Below are 14328 nucleotides of genomic sequence, written 5' to 3'. Positions count from 1 at the left end.
AAGGATTATCTGCAAGTTCTCTGAAGGGACAGATCTCTGCTTTATCTGTTTTACTTCACAAAAGACTGGCAGCTGTGCCAGATGTTCAAGCATTTGTTCAGGCTCTGGTTAGGATCAAGCCTGTTTACAGACCTTTGACTCCTCCCTGGAGTCTAAATCTAGTTCTTTCAGTTCTTCAAGGGGTTCCGTTTGAACCCTTACATTCCGTAGATATTAAGTTATTATCTTGGAAAGTTTTGTTTTTGGTTGCAATTTCTTCTGCTAGAAGAGTTTCAGAGTTAGCTGCTCTGCAGTGTTCTCCGCCCTATCTGGTGTTCCATGCAGATAAGGTGGTTTTGCGTACTAAGCCTGGTTTTCTTCCGAAAGTTGTTTCCAACAAAAATATTAACCGAATCCAGTTTCAAAGAAGGAACGTTTACACAATTTGGACGTAGTCCGTGCTCTAAAATTCTATTTAGAGGCTACTAAAGATTTCAGACAAACATCTTCCTTGTTTGTTGTTTATTCTGGTAAAAGGAGAGGTCAAAAAGCGACTTCTACCTCTCTTTCCTTTTGGCTTAAAAGCATTATCCGATTGGCTTATGAGACTGCCGGACGGCAGCCTCCTGAAAGAATCACAGCTCACTCTACTAGGGCTGTGGCTTCCACATGGGCCTTCAAGAACGAGGCTTCTGTTGACCAGATATGTAAGGCAGCGACTTGGTCTTCACTGCACACTTTTGCCAAATTTTACAAATTTGATACTTTTGCTTCTTCGGAGGCTATTTTTGGGAGAAAGGTTTTGCAAGCCGTGGTGCCTTCCATTTAGGTGACTTGATTTGCTCCCTCCCTTCATCCGTGTCCTAAAGCTTTGGTATTGGTTCCCACAAGTAAGGATGACGCCGTGGACCGGACACACCAATGTTGGAGAAAACAGAATTCATGCTTACCTGATAAATTACTTTCTCCAACGGTGTGTCCGGTCCACGGCCCGCCCTGGTTTTTTAATCAGGTCTGATGAATTATTTTCTTTAACTACAGTCACCACGGTATCATATGGTTTCTCCTATATATATTTCCTCCTGTCCGTCGGTCGAATGACTGGGGTGGGCGGAGCCTAGGAGGGATCATGTGACCAGCTTTGCTGGGACTCTTTGCCATTTCCTGTTGGGGAAGAGAATATCCCACAAGTAAGGATGACGCCGTGGACCGGACACACCGTTGGAGAAAGTAATTTATCAGGTAAGCATAAATTCTGTTTTCTATAGTGCCCTAAAGGGACATTAAACCCTATAAGATTTTTAATTTGCAGCTTATCTTGGAAGTAAGGGACAAGTAAAATTTTTACACAAAGGTAAAAGTGTTTCAATGTCCCTTTAAGGTCCTATATAGGTTAAAGGAGTATGAAATGCATTTTTTTTTTCTTTCATGATTCAGATAGAGCATGCAATTTTAAGCAACTTTCTAATTTACTCCTATTATCATTTTTCTTTGTTTCTCTTTGTATCTTTATTTGAAAAGCAGGAATGTAAGCTTAGAAGCTGGCCCATTTATGGCTCAGAACCTGGGTAGTACTTCCTGATTGGTGGCTAAATGTAGCCACCAATCAACAAGCGCTATCTAGGGTTTCCTATCCCTTTAAGGTGGAGTTGATACAAGATTAAATAAGTATATCAAGCAATTAAATTAACTGGTACAACCTTTATCAATTTACTTATTTTAGAAATATTTTATTAAATTTACTTATGACAGAATTGTTTTGTTTTGTTTTGGAAATGCAGACTATGCCTGGCAATAAATCTAGTATTGTCTCATACTGAGGAGAGACTTTAAATACTTCCAGATTTTCTAATGGGATCTGTCAAAAATCTGAATTTTTATTGGCTTGGGCATGACATTTGTTTTTTGGCAAGTGCAAAAATAGCCAGATTACTTACATTAGAGTAATTATATCTGTGTTGAGTTTGTATTGGTATCTGATACATCCTTAATCCTCAGAAATTTCAGAGTATTGATTTTATCCAGGATTTTAAGGGGATGCGGCATTTGTACGCTAAACTGAGCCATGTAGTGTGAGACTGTATTTTTTTTTTAAGTGTATTAAAGCCAAACTATGAATTTTAAGAAATTCCAGATTACTGCTCTATGCGCTGGAGTGGACATATTCTTTTTAAATAATTGCATAAAAACGTGCTTTGGAAAGACATGTGACAATTATCAAACACCTGATTTCATTTGAATTTTTTCTAACAGTGTGGAAGTTGAGAATTTGATGGTTCATTTACAGCTGATGCCAGTTGAGTCAGAACTGTCCTTGCTCCATTTTTTATTTTAATAGGAAATTCTACAAAAACATTTTTATAAATGTTTTCTTTGGGCCGGCCACGTAAGACACTTGCATATAAAGTGAATCTGGCATATGGTAGAAACTTGTTAAATGAAGAAAAACATTCTTTTTACTTAGATCTGCACAATGGTAACTCACAATGGTAAATTCCAAGTTGCTCACATACTAAATAATTATTTAATAAAATAATAATGAGCACTTCAGGGATACACCCATTGGAAAAGCTTGGTTCCTTTTGCTGCAATCATTTAAATTGATAGGAAAGCCAAAAATAAACTTGCAAGAATCGTCAGATAGAACATGCAATTTTAAGACACTTTTAAAATCACTTCTATTTTTAAATGTGCTTTGTTCTCTTGGTATCCATTGTTGAACATTAATATGCACATTTTCTACACTAGTGGGGGCTAGCTGGTGATTGGTGCCTGCATACATTTGTCTCTTGTGATTGGCTAACTAGATGTGTTCAGCTAGCTGCCAGTAGTGCAATGCTTGAGGAACAGAGAATGAAGAATATTTGATTTTAAAAAAAAAAAAGTAAATTTGAAAGTTTTTAAAATTGTACGTTCTATCAAAACCATGAATTAAATGTTTGGGGTTTTTCTGTCCCTTTAAAGACAGATGTATAATATTTAATGCACAGATACATTTCACAATAGTTAAAAGGAAATGTTACTCATAATGTGCAGCATATATTTAAAAAGGTTACCAGACACTAATATATGAACATCTCTATGTAAAAAATGAAATCTATTTTAACTAAAAAAAATCCCAGTAACCAAATCACATTGTACAGGGATTTTAATTATCTGTATGCTTGTCGCAGAACTAACAAGGGAATGTGCACCTGTTATGCACATACAGTCACTTTATTTTCCTACTTCATTCAATTTTACATTAAAATCTTACGAAATTATATTAAAATCTAACAGTCACTTTTTCCCCCAAAATGCAAATGAGTAGGAAGAGTAGCCGAATGGTAACTGCTGAAAGAAAAGTTACTGCTGAGTCGATCTTAGTTTTAAATAAAGAAACCCCAGTGTATATCATGAAACAAAATGCAAAGTGAGTGAAAAGAAGACAAATCTATATATTTAAACATCTCTCTCTATAGCACTGGTTTTCAAACCTGTCCTCAGACCTTCACTACCAGGCCACATTTTGAGGATATCTGAACTGGAGCACAGGTGAAATAATCAGCTGACTAGTAACCATGGTTATTTTACCTGCTCTCATCCAAGGTAATCCTAAAAACCTGGCCTGTTGGGGAGGCCTGAGGAAAGGTTTGAAAACCATTGCTCTATACAGATAGATACACACAGACAAACAGAGAGATAGATAGACAGATAGATAGACAGATAGGTAGATGATAGACAGATAGGTGGGCAGATCGATAGACAGGTAGATAGATAAATAGATAGACAGATAGATAGCTGGATAAATATATAGATAGGTGGATAGTAGATTAGATAGATAGATATAGACAGACAGACAGACAAATAGATAGATAGATAGATAGATAGATAAAGAGAGAGTAGTGTGTGTGTGTGTGTTCTGGATTTAAATAACCTTAACCACCTGTCTACAAGTGTGTCATAGACCAATAGAATACAGGTACAAGGGAAGGAAAATGGAAACTTACAGTGCCCTCCACTAATATTGACACCCTTGGTAAATAAAGAAGGCTGTGAAAAATTGTCTTTATTGTTTAACCTTTTGATCTTTTGTTCAAAAAGTAGACAAAAATACAGACAGACAGATATCTTCATAAATCTATACCGGTTATCAGAGCTGTATCTGAAAAGATAGAGGGCAAAGAGAGTAGTTGATAATGGAACAAGACAAATGTATAGAACGGTGATACGTTTCAAACGTATTGTTAAATGAGTCAAACACATCTTTCCTCTCCATTATCCTCTTTTTTTTCAATACAGCTGATTGCTAAAAAAAAAAAAAAGCCCAGAAATCTTTATTTCTCCTGAAGTTTTTTGAAGCATTTGTAGCCTAGTTGATATGAATCACTGAGCATTAATTTGAATTTCATGTAAAACTAGCCATTAGCACCAATTTGTACCTGATCCATATCTCCGCAGCTGGTTATTAGAGCTTCTAACATCTGGAGTTAATCTCCTGAGAAAATCCTGGTGGCTCCATGCTACGTAATGTTTAGAATCATATAAAATACAAATTCTTAAAGGGACATAAAGTGCAAAAAGAAAATGTGCTAATGTGTTACAGCAGTTTATTATTGCACTATTGTTTGCAAATTAAAATAGTCAATAAACAATAACCACCAGCGCCAGAGCAGCAATGCACTACTACAAGATAGCTGAACATATCTGGTAAGCCAATGACAGAAGGTATATGGTGTGTCGCCACCAATTAGCAGCTGGTTCCCAGTTGTGAATTGCTGCTCCTGAGCCTGTCTTGTTTGGTTTTCAACAAAGGATACCTAGAGAATGAAGCACATTTGATAATAGAAGTACTTTGAAAAGTCATTTTAAATTGCTATACTGCATTCGCTATCTGAATCAGGAAAGTCAAGTCAATTTTGACTTCCACGTCCCTTTAATACAGATGTTTTATAGTTACAGGATTGAACATAAATTTTGATTTAGATGGAGAACTGTAAAAAAAAAAGCAGGACTAAATTACACTAATATAATGAAAGGCACTGATTTTCAAACCTGTCCTCAGGCCTCACAACAGACCACATTTTGAGGCTATCTGAACTGGAGCACAGGAGAAATAATCAGCTGATTAGTAACCATGGTTATTTTACCTGCTCTCATCCAAGGTAATCCTTAAAACCTGGCCTGTTGGGGAGGCCTGAGAACAGGTTTGAAAACCAGTAATCTAAGCAGAAATACAGGAGGAAAAAATAAAATGTAGACCAAGGAAGGATAAGGATTCAGATCAGAAAGATTTGTTTCTGATAAATGGGGGTCCTGTCCCAAAAGCCTGCTCATCAAATATGTATAGAAGTAAATTGGAAAGCTGTTTCAAATTGTATGCTCTATTTGAATATTGAAAGAAAACTTTGGGGTTTTACATCCCTCTAACTTGATATTTTATCCAAGAAGCTGCTTATGAACCTTGTCAAATTGAGCAGGTGACTGATTATTAACAAGCATTAATTATTTGGATGTTACTCTGACAGGCATAAACAACAATCTTGTCAGTAGTAAGGTATACAGGAAACCCATCACTGGCAATACCCTCCTCCATGCCAAAAGCAACCATCCGAAAAGAGTCTTTAAGTCGGTCCTAAAAGGACAATTCATTAGACTCCGGAGGAATTGCTCAACGGATAAGGAATATGAAACTCAATCCTTAGAGCTGGAGCAGAGGTTCTGCGAAAGAGGCTACAAAAGAGACCAAGTCAGTCATCAAAGATTGAATATTGGGGCAAACCCTAGAAATATCTATCTTGAAGATAGAACCAAGGATAAAACTAAGGGATTTGAGGGTGTATCTTTTATTACCCAATATAGCAACCAATTCCACCGCATCTGTAACATTGTTAGAAAACATTTTAATATTCTAAAAGCAGATGATGGTTTGGTAGATACGGTTTCAAAAGGGTGTAGATATGCCTTCAGACGGGGTGTAAGCCTTAGCAACATACTTGCTCCTACACAGCTCAGAGCTAGGGATGAGGTAGGCTCATCCTGGATGACATTTAAAGGTACCTTTAAATGTAATTACACACAATGTACTGCCTGTGAATTTCTACAACAGGGAGTAGGCTTCAGAAGCTGTGTAACTGGAGAGAATTTTCAACATTTCTCTTGTCTGAATTGCAGAACAAGGTTCGCAATTTATTTACTTACCTGCATAGAATGCAATGTACAGTATACAGGACTCACAACCAGAGAGACCAGAGAAAGGATCAGGGAACACATTTCAAATATTAAAAATGGTAAATTAACTACACCTCTGGTCCAGCACTTTAAAAACTGTCATCAAACAAGTATTAAGTCATTAAGATGGACCATTATAGAACAGGTCAGAACGAACAAAAGAGGAGGTGACAGAGAGAGATTGCTGGAAAAAAGAGAGGTGTTTTGGATACACAGACTCAGGACCAGAGTCCCTGAAGGGTTAAACTCAGAATTTGACCTAATAAATTTTTGGGAATAATAATCCTGGTCCTGGGTCTGTGTTTCCATCCATTCTCTAGCTGTGATATGTGTAACTACAACATTATGTCTTCACATACCTGTTCAGTATAGATTTGAGAGAGAAAAATATCTATACATTAATAAATATTTGTATATATATATAGGTATGTGTGCAATCTGTAGGCTTGTTAACATAGAATTAGGTCTTCACATTGTTGGTTCATATGTATTGGATAACAAAGTATTTATACATATTTATTGAATAAATCAGAAGGAGGAATTTGGAAAATTTACTATCTCCTTATAATTAACAAATGTTCTAACAAACATAGATGTGACTTTTAGTTTAGATTACTTCAGATTACTTTAGATTACATTATATCAGGGTTCACCTTTCAATAAGTATTAAGCATATTTTACTCTCATTCATGTTTAGTTGATTGTTTTAGTTTAAATTTCACATTTGATGTATATATTATAGATTCTTGATATAGGACAAATGTCTTCCTGTTATATCTAATTTGAGAAGGGCTGGATATAGCTTCACTCCAGGTATGGTTTTAATTAGCTTTTAACCAATCAGGTAACAGGAACCAGTTTATAGGACTGGTGCTCACCTGAGACTGCAGCTACGATTACGGCTTAATTGCCGAAACATGTCAGCAATCAGTCACTGAAGTGAAGCTATCTCCAACTGCTGCACAGCTTGTGAATCCTATACCCTTGTTGGGACAAAGAGTTTTTATTTGCAATAAAAGAAACTGGAACTTACCACCGGCTGTCTGTGCATCTCATTTTGTTATTGTTGAAATTGCGTTGTGGAGCCGAAGATAGCACCAGCGACAGTGTGGATTTTCTGCAGGCCGAGTACAGCTCACCAGTTCAAGCCCTGGGAACTGCTTAGTACCGGGGAAAGAGGTTCCGACGGACCGGGGAAGGAGTTTCCGACGGACCGGAAGTGTACAGTGACGTCACACGCCATCAGAGAGGGACCACGTCGAGGAAACCTTAGCGGTCAGAGAAGGCGACAAGGGCCGGACTGCCAGAGTGTGCACCTGGTTTGCGCACGGAGGGGTTACGTGGATCTCCCTGTTTTCTTGAACAGAGGTGGCGACCTTGGACGACACTATACCGGGAGAGGTGAGAGGCTTAATACATGCCCGTACTGGGAACTAATTTGCCACGGTAACCTGTTATTTAAGTGCCGACACATATTGACTTTTTTTGTTTGCTCATTTCACTTTCTGTTCCAAGTGATAGTGTCTGTGCACTCTTTAAACGGGTTTACATTGCAGAAACTGAAACGATCTTTATCTATATATATTGCAAAATGGATCAGGCTGGCAGTGATACACTTATTGTGAAATTTTATTCATTACAATCAACGGATGAGAGAAGGGAGGATATTGTGGAAATGGAATCTGTGTTTTCTTCTGATTTTTCTACTTATAATCTCAGTAGACTTTTTGATACAATGGAGTCCCTATTAGAAAAAGAACTAAGATTAAAATGGGACATTTGGACACTCCAAAAATATATAAAGAATGGGATGATACCGAGAGGATTAAGAATAAATAAATTTCCCACATTTACTGTGGAGGACTTGGACTTCATAAGGGTTTGGAACAGTGTCCTGTCAGATTGTTCCTTTAGATTGATGGGAATGTTAGTAGAATTCAAACTGAAGCAGTTGAATACTATCTCTGATGAAATTAATTGTTTACAAATTGAATTGAATACACGTAGTAATGATAATATGTTTGGTAAATTTGACAAAATTTTGCAAATCACCATGGCAGAGACAAAAAACCTAATCATGGATATTAAACATGATAAGTATTTGAGGGATCTAGGGGATTATGAGTCCAATAAAATATATATTTGGAATAGAAAGCAAAGAACTAATTACAGAAGGGAACATGATCAGATTAAATTTCCCAAAGGAAATAAAATTAGAAACAGAAATAAAAATAAAAACAAAAATGGTAATAAGAATCCTAAATCTAAAAAGGTCACATTCAATGAAAGTGAAGCAGAATCCTCAGGGGACTATTCGTCCTCAGGTGAGGAAAGGGAAGAGACAGAAGCTGGTAGTACAACACACAAATCTGACAATATGTCTCTTATTACCCCTGTATCAAATGTGGGCACCAAATATTCGTTAGAACAAGAAAGAGGGATTGAAACTCTAGCTTCAGGGAATACTGAGCAGGCTGAAATTGTGCAGGTTTTTTCAAAGGCACCAAAAAGGTTCGAAGGGGGGGGAGGAGAAAAGGGAGAAAAGGGAATTCTCAAAGGGACCCCATTACCCCCGAGAAGGGGCAGGTCTCAGACCAAGTACAAGTAAACTCCATTGTCAATTTGTCCTCACATCCACTCAATGAATTGGAATACAAAGTTTTGAGCTTTGGTCTCAACTTTGTACCTACCAATAATTTCAATCTTTTCCAAACGTTGGTGGATGTTAACAGGCTGATAAGGAATTTAACCCTAAAAAAACATTATAACACAACATCTAATGAACTTCCATTAGATAGGGAAACTATTGATTATCACTCAGTTTGTAAAGATCCCCCTCTTTCCTTTGGGGAGGCCTGGGATTTAGAGAATTTGGAGGTGTTGCGAACAGAGGGACTATTAGAACTGGATACTTCAGATAATACACTTGAAATAGGTCCGTCTTTTCGCCCTACCTCCAAATACTATCCCATACACAGCAGAGGCACAATTTTGGAAAAATTTCAGCGCAGGGTAGAATTTGATTTAAACAAATTGGCTTACACCACTCATGAGAGCAATTACTCTAACCTAAGCAAGGATGAGTTTTCTACACTGAATAGTCTAAAAAAGAATCATAACTTGGTGATCAGGTCAGCTGATAAGGGGGGGTCAGTAGTTGTCATGGATAAAAGCTTTTTTGTCCAAGAAGCACTAAGACAACTTACTGACCCCTCACAATACCAAGTATTAGATTTTAATCCTGTACATCGCTTCAAACGAGATTTATTACAGTTATTGGATGATGGTAAGGAAGAAGGGTATATAGATCAATCCACATTTGATTTTTTGGTGGTAGATTGCCCTATAACTCCCATCTTCAATTTCCTGCCCAAAGTCCACAAGTCTCTTGTGGACGTAAAGGGCAGACCCATTATTAGTGGTATTGGCTCTCTGTTTGAACCCCTTTCTCAGTGGCTGGATGAAATTTTGTTTAGTTATCTAAGAGACACCAAACAACTATTAAATGAGATGGATAATGTTGTTTGGAGAGAGGGATACAGTTGGCTCACAATTGATGTTGTAGCACTGTACTCCTCCATTCCACACAGTAAGGGTCTAGAAGCTTTAAATTTCTGCCTGTCAAGATTTACGAATTATAGCCACAGGTTTTGTGGCTTCATCCTTAGAGTAACAGAATTCCTATTAACACACAATGCCTTTACCTTTGAAGGAGTTCATTACCTCCAGAGATGTGGGACAGCTATGGGGGCAAAATTTGCCCCTTCTTACGCCAACCTTTTTATGGGTTGGTGGGAGCTGTCCCACATCTTTGGATGTGATGAACTTTGGAAACATAAGATCATGTACTATAGGAGGTACATTGACGACCTGCTAATGATCTGGTATGGTATGGAAGAAGAAGCTTTAAGCTTTGTATCCTTACTTAATGAAAATGGTATTGGCATAAAATTCACATTTGAATTTAATAAAACAAGCATTAATTATTTGGATGTTACTCTGACAGGCATAAACAACAATCTTGTCAGTAGTAAGGTATACAGGAAACCCATCACTGGCAATACCCTCCTCCATGCCAAAAGCAACCATCCGAAAAGAGTCTTTAAGTCGGTCCTAAAAGGACAATTCATTAGACTCCGGAGGAATTGCTCAACGGATAAGGAATATGAAACTCAATCCTTAGAGCTGGAGCAGAGGTTCTGCGAAAGAGGCTACAAAAGAGACCAAGTCAGTCATCAAAGATTGAATATTGGGGCAAACCCTAGAAATATCTATCTTGAAGATAGAACCAAGGATAAAACTAAGGGATTTGAGGGTGTATCTTTTATTACCCAATATAGCAACCAATTCCACCGCATCTGTAACATTGTTAGAAAACATTTTAATATTCTAAAAGCAGATGATGGTTTGGTAGATACGGTTTCAAAAGGGTGTAGATATGCCTTCAGACGGGGTGTAAGCCTTAGCAACATACTTGCTCCTACACAGCTCAGAGCTAGGGATGAGGTAGGCTCATCCTGGATGACATTTAAAGGTACCTTTAAATGTAATTACACACAATGTACTGCCTGTGAATTTCTACAACAGGGAGTAGGCTTCAGAAGCTGTGTAACTGGAGAGAATTTTCAACATTTCTCTTGTCTGAATTGCAGAACAAGGTTCGCAATTTATTTACTTACCTGCATAGAATGCAATGTACAGTATACAGGACTCACAACCAGAGAGACCAGAGAAAGGATCAGGGAACACATTTCAAATATTAAAAATGGTAAATTAACTACACCTCTGGTCCAGCACTTTAAAAACTGTCATCAAACAAGTATTAAGTCATTAAGATGGACCATTATAGAACAGGTCAGAACGAACAAAAGAGGAGGTGACAGAGAGAGATTGCTGGAAAAAAGAGAGGTGTTTTGGATACACAGACTCAGGACCAGAGTCCCTGAAGGGTTAAACTCAGAATTTGACCTAATAAATTTTTGGGAATAATAATCCTGGTCCTGGGTCTGTGTTTCCATCCATTCTCTAGCTGTGATATGTGTAACTACAACATTATGTCTTCACATACCTGTTCAGTATAGATTTGAGAGAGAAAAATATCTATACATTAATAAATATTTGTATATATATATATAGGTATGTGTGCAATCTGTAGGCTTGTTAACATAGAATTAGGTCTTCACATTGTTGGTTCATATGTATTGGATAACAAAGTATTTATACATATTTATTGAATAAATCAGAAGGAGGAAATTGGAAAATTTACTATCTCCTTATAATTAACAAATGTTCTAACAAACATAGATGTGACTTTTAGTTTAGATTACTTCAGATTACTTTAGATTACATTATATCAGGGTTCACCTTTCAATAAGTATTAAGCATATTTTACTCTCATTCATGTTTAGTTGATTGTTTTAGTTTAAATTTCACATTTGATGTATATATTATAGATTCTTGATATAGGACAAATGTCTTCCTGTTATATCTAATTTGAGAAGGGCTGGATATAGCTTCACTCCAGGTATGGTTTTAATTAGCTTTTAACCAATCAGGTAACAGGAACCAGTTTATAGGACTGGTGCTCACCTGAGACTGCAGCTACGATTACGGCTTAATTGCCGAAACATGTCAGCAATCAGTCACTGAAGTGAAGCTATCTCCAACTGCTGCACAGCTTGTGAATCCTATACCCTTGTTGGGACAACAGAATTTATGTTTACCTGATAAATTACTTTCTCCAACGGTGTGTCCGGTCCACGGCGTCATCCTTACTTGTGGGATATTCTCTTCCCCAACAGGAAATGGCAAAGAGCCCAGCAAAGCTGGTCACATGATCCCTCCTAGGCTCCGCCTACCCCAGTCATTCGACCGACGTTAAGGAGGAATATTTGCATAGGAGAAACCATATGATACCGTGGTGACTGTAGTTAAAGAAAATAAATTATCAGACCTGATTAAAAAACCAGGGTGGGCCGTGGACCGGACACACCGTTGGAGAAAGTAATTTATCAGGTAAACATAAATTCTGTTTTCTCCAACATAGGTGTGTCCGGTCCACGGCGTCATCCTTACTTGTGGGAACCAATACCAAAGCTTTAGGACACGGATGAAGGGAGGGAGCAAATCAGGTCACCTAAATGGAAGGCACCACGGCTTGCAAAACCTTTCTCCCAAAAATAGCCTCAGAAGAAGCAAAAGTATCAAACTTGTAAAATTTGGTAAAAGTGTGCAGTGAAGACCAAGTCGCTGCCCTACATATCTGATCAACAGAAGCCTCGTTCTTGAAGGCCCATGTGGAAGCCACAGCCCTAGTGGAATGAGCTGTGATTCTTTCAGGAGGCTGCCGTCCGGCAGTCACATAAGCCAATCTGATGATGCTTTTAATCCAAAAAGAGAGAGAGGTAGAAGTTGCTTTTTGACCTCTCCTTTTACCAGAATAAACAACAAACAAGGAAGATGTTTGTCTAAAATCCTTTGTAGCATCTAAATAGAATTTTAGAGCGCGAACAACATCCAAATTGTGCAACAAACGTTCCTTCTTCGAAACTGGTTTCGGACACAAAGAAGGCACGACTATCTCCTGGTTAATGTTTTTGTTAGAAACAACTTTTGGAAGAAAACCAGGTTTAGTACGTAAAACCACCTTATCTGCATGGAACACCAGATAAGGAGGAGAACACTGCAGAGCAGATAATTCTGAAACTCTTCTAGCAGAAGAAATTGCAACCAAAAACAAAACTTTCCAAGATAATAACTTAATATCAACGGAATGTAAGGGTTCAAACGGAACCCCCTGAAGAACTGAAAGAACTAAGTTGAGACTCCAAGGAGGAGTCAAAGGTTTGTAAACAGGCTTGATTCTAACCAGAGCCTGAACAAAGGCTTGAACATCTGGCACAGCTGCCAGCTTTTTGTGAAGTAACACAGACAAGGCAGAAATCTGTCCCTTCAAGGAACTTGCAGATAATCCTTTCTCCAATCCTTCTTGAAGAAAGGATAGAATCTTAGGAATCTTTACCTTGTCCCAAGGGAATCCTTTAGATTCACACCAACAGATATATTTTTTCCATATTTTGTGGTAAATTTTTCTAGTTACAGGCTTTCTGGCCTAAACAAGAGTATCAATAACAGAATCTGAGAACCCTCGTTTTGATAAGATCAAGCGTTCAATCTCCAAGCAGTCAGCTGGAGTGAGACCAGATTCGGATGTTCGAACGGACCTTGAACAAGAAGGTCTCGTCTCAAAGGTAGCTTCCATGGTGGAGCCGATGACATATTCACCAGATCTGCATACCAAGTCCTGCGTGGCCACGCAGGAGCTATCAAGATCACCGACGCCCTCTCTTGATTGATCCTGGCTACCAGCCTGGGGATGAGAGGAAACGGCGGGAATACATAAGCTAGTTTGAAGGTCCAAGGTGCTACTAGTGCATCTACTAGAGTCGCCTTGGGATCCCTGGATCTGGACCCGTAGCAAGGAACCTTGAAGTTCTGACGAGAGGCCATCAGATCCATGTCTGGAATGCCCCACAGTTGAGTAATTTGGGCAAAGATTTCCGGATGGAGTTCCCACTCCCCCGGATGTAATGTCTGACGACTCAGAAAATCCGCTTCCCAATTTTCCACTCCTGGGATGTGGATTGCAGACAGGTGGCAGGAGTGAGTCTCCGCCCATTGAATGATTTTGGTCACTTCTTCCATCGCCAGGGAACTCCTTGTTCCCCCCTGATGGTTGATGTACGCAACAGTCGTCATGTTGTCTGATTGAAACCGTATGAACTTGGCCTTTGCTAGCTGAGGCCAAGCCTTGAGAGCATTGAATATCGCTCTCAGTTCCAGAATATTTATCGGTAGAAGAGATTCTTCCCGAGACCAAAGACCCTGAGCTTTCAGGGGTCCCCAGACCGCGCCCCAGCCCATCAAACTGGCGTCGGTCGTGACAATGACCCACTCTGGTCTGCGGAAGGTCATCCCTTGTGACAGGTTGTCCAGGGACAGCCACCAACGGAGTGAGTCTCTGGTCCTCTGATTTACTTGTATCTTCGGAGACAAGTCTGTATAGTCCCCATTCCACTGACTGAGCATGCACAGTTGTAATGGTCTTAGATGAATGCGCGCAAAAGGAACTATGTCCAT

At 38.6% G+C, this 14328-nt stretch overlaps 1 protein-coding gene across 6 annotated transcripts in view; it reads right to left on the bottom strand.

Moving 5' to 3' along the window:
- Positions 1-14328, bottom strand: part of LTBP1 (latent transforming growth factor beta binding protein 1) — a 596328-nt gene that overhangs the window by 206080 nt on the left and 375920 nt on the right. The window lies entirely within an intron of this gene.

This window comes from Bombina bombina, chromosome 4 (genome assembly GCF_027579735.1).
Source record: "Bombina bombina isolate aBomBom1 chromosome 4, aBomBom1.pri, whole genome shotgun sequence".
NCBI classification, from domain to species: Eukaryota; Metazoa; Chordata; class Amphibia; order Anura; family Bombinatoridae; genus Bombina; species Bombina bombina.
This window is presented reverse-complemented; position numbering and strand designations above follow the sequence as displayed.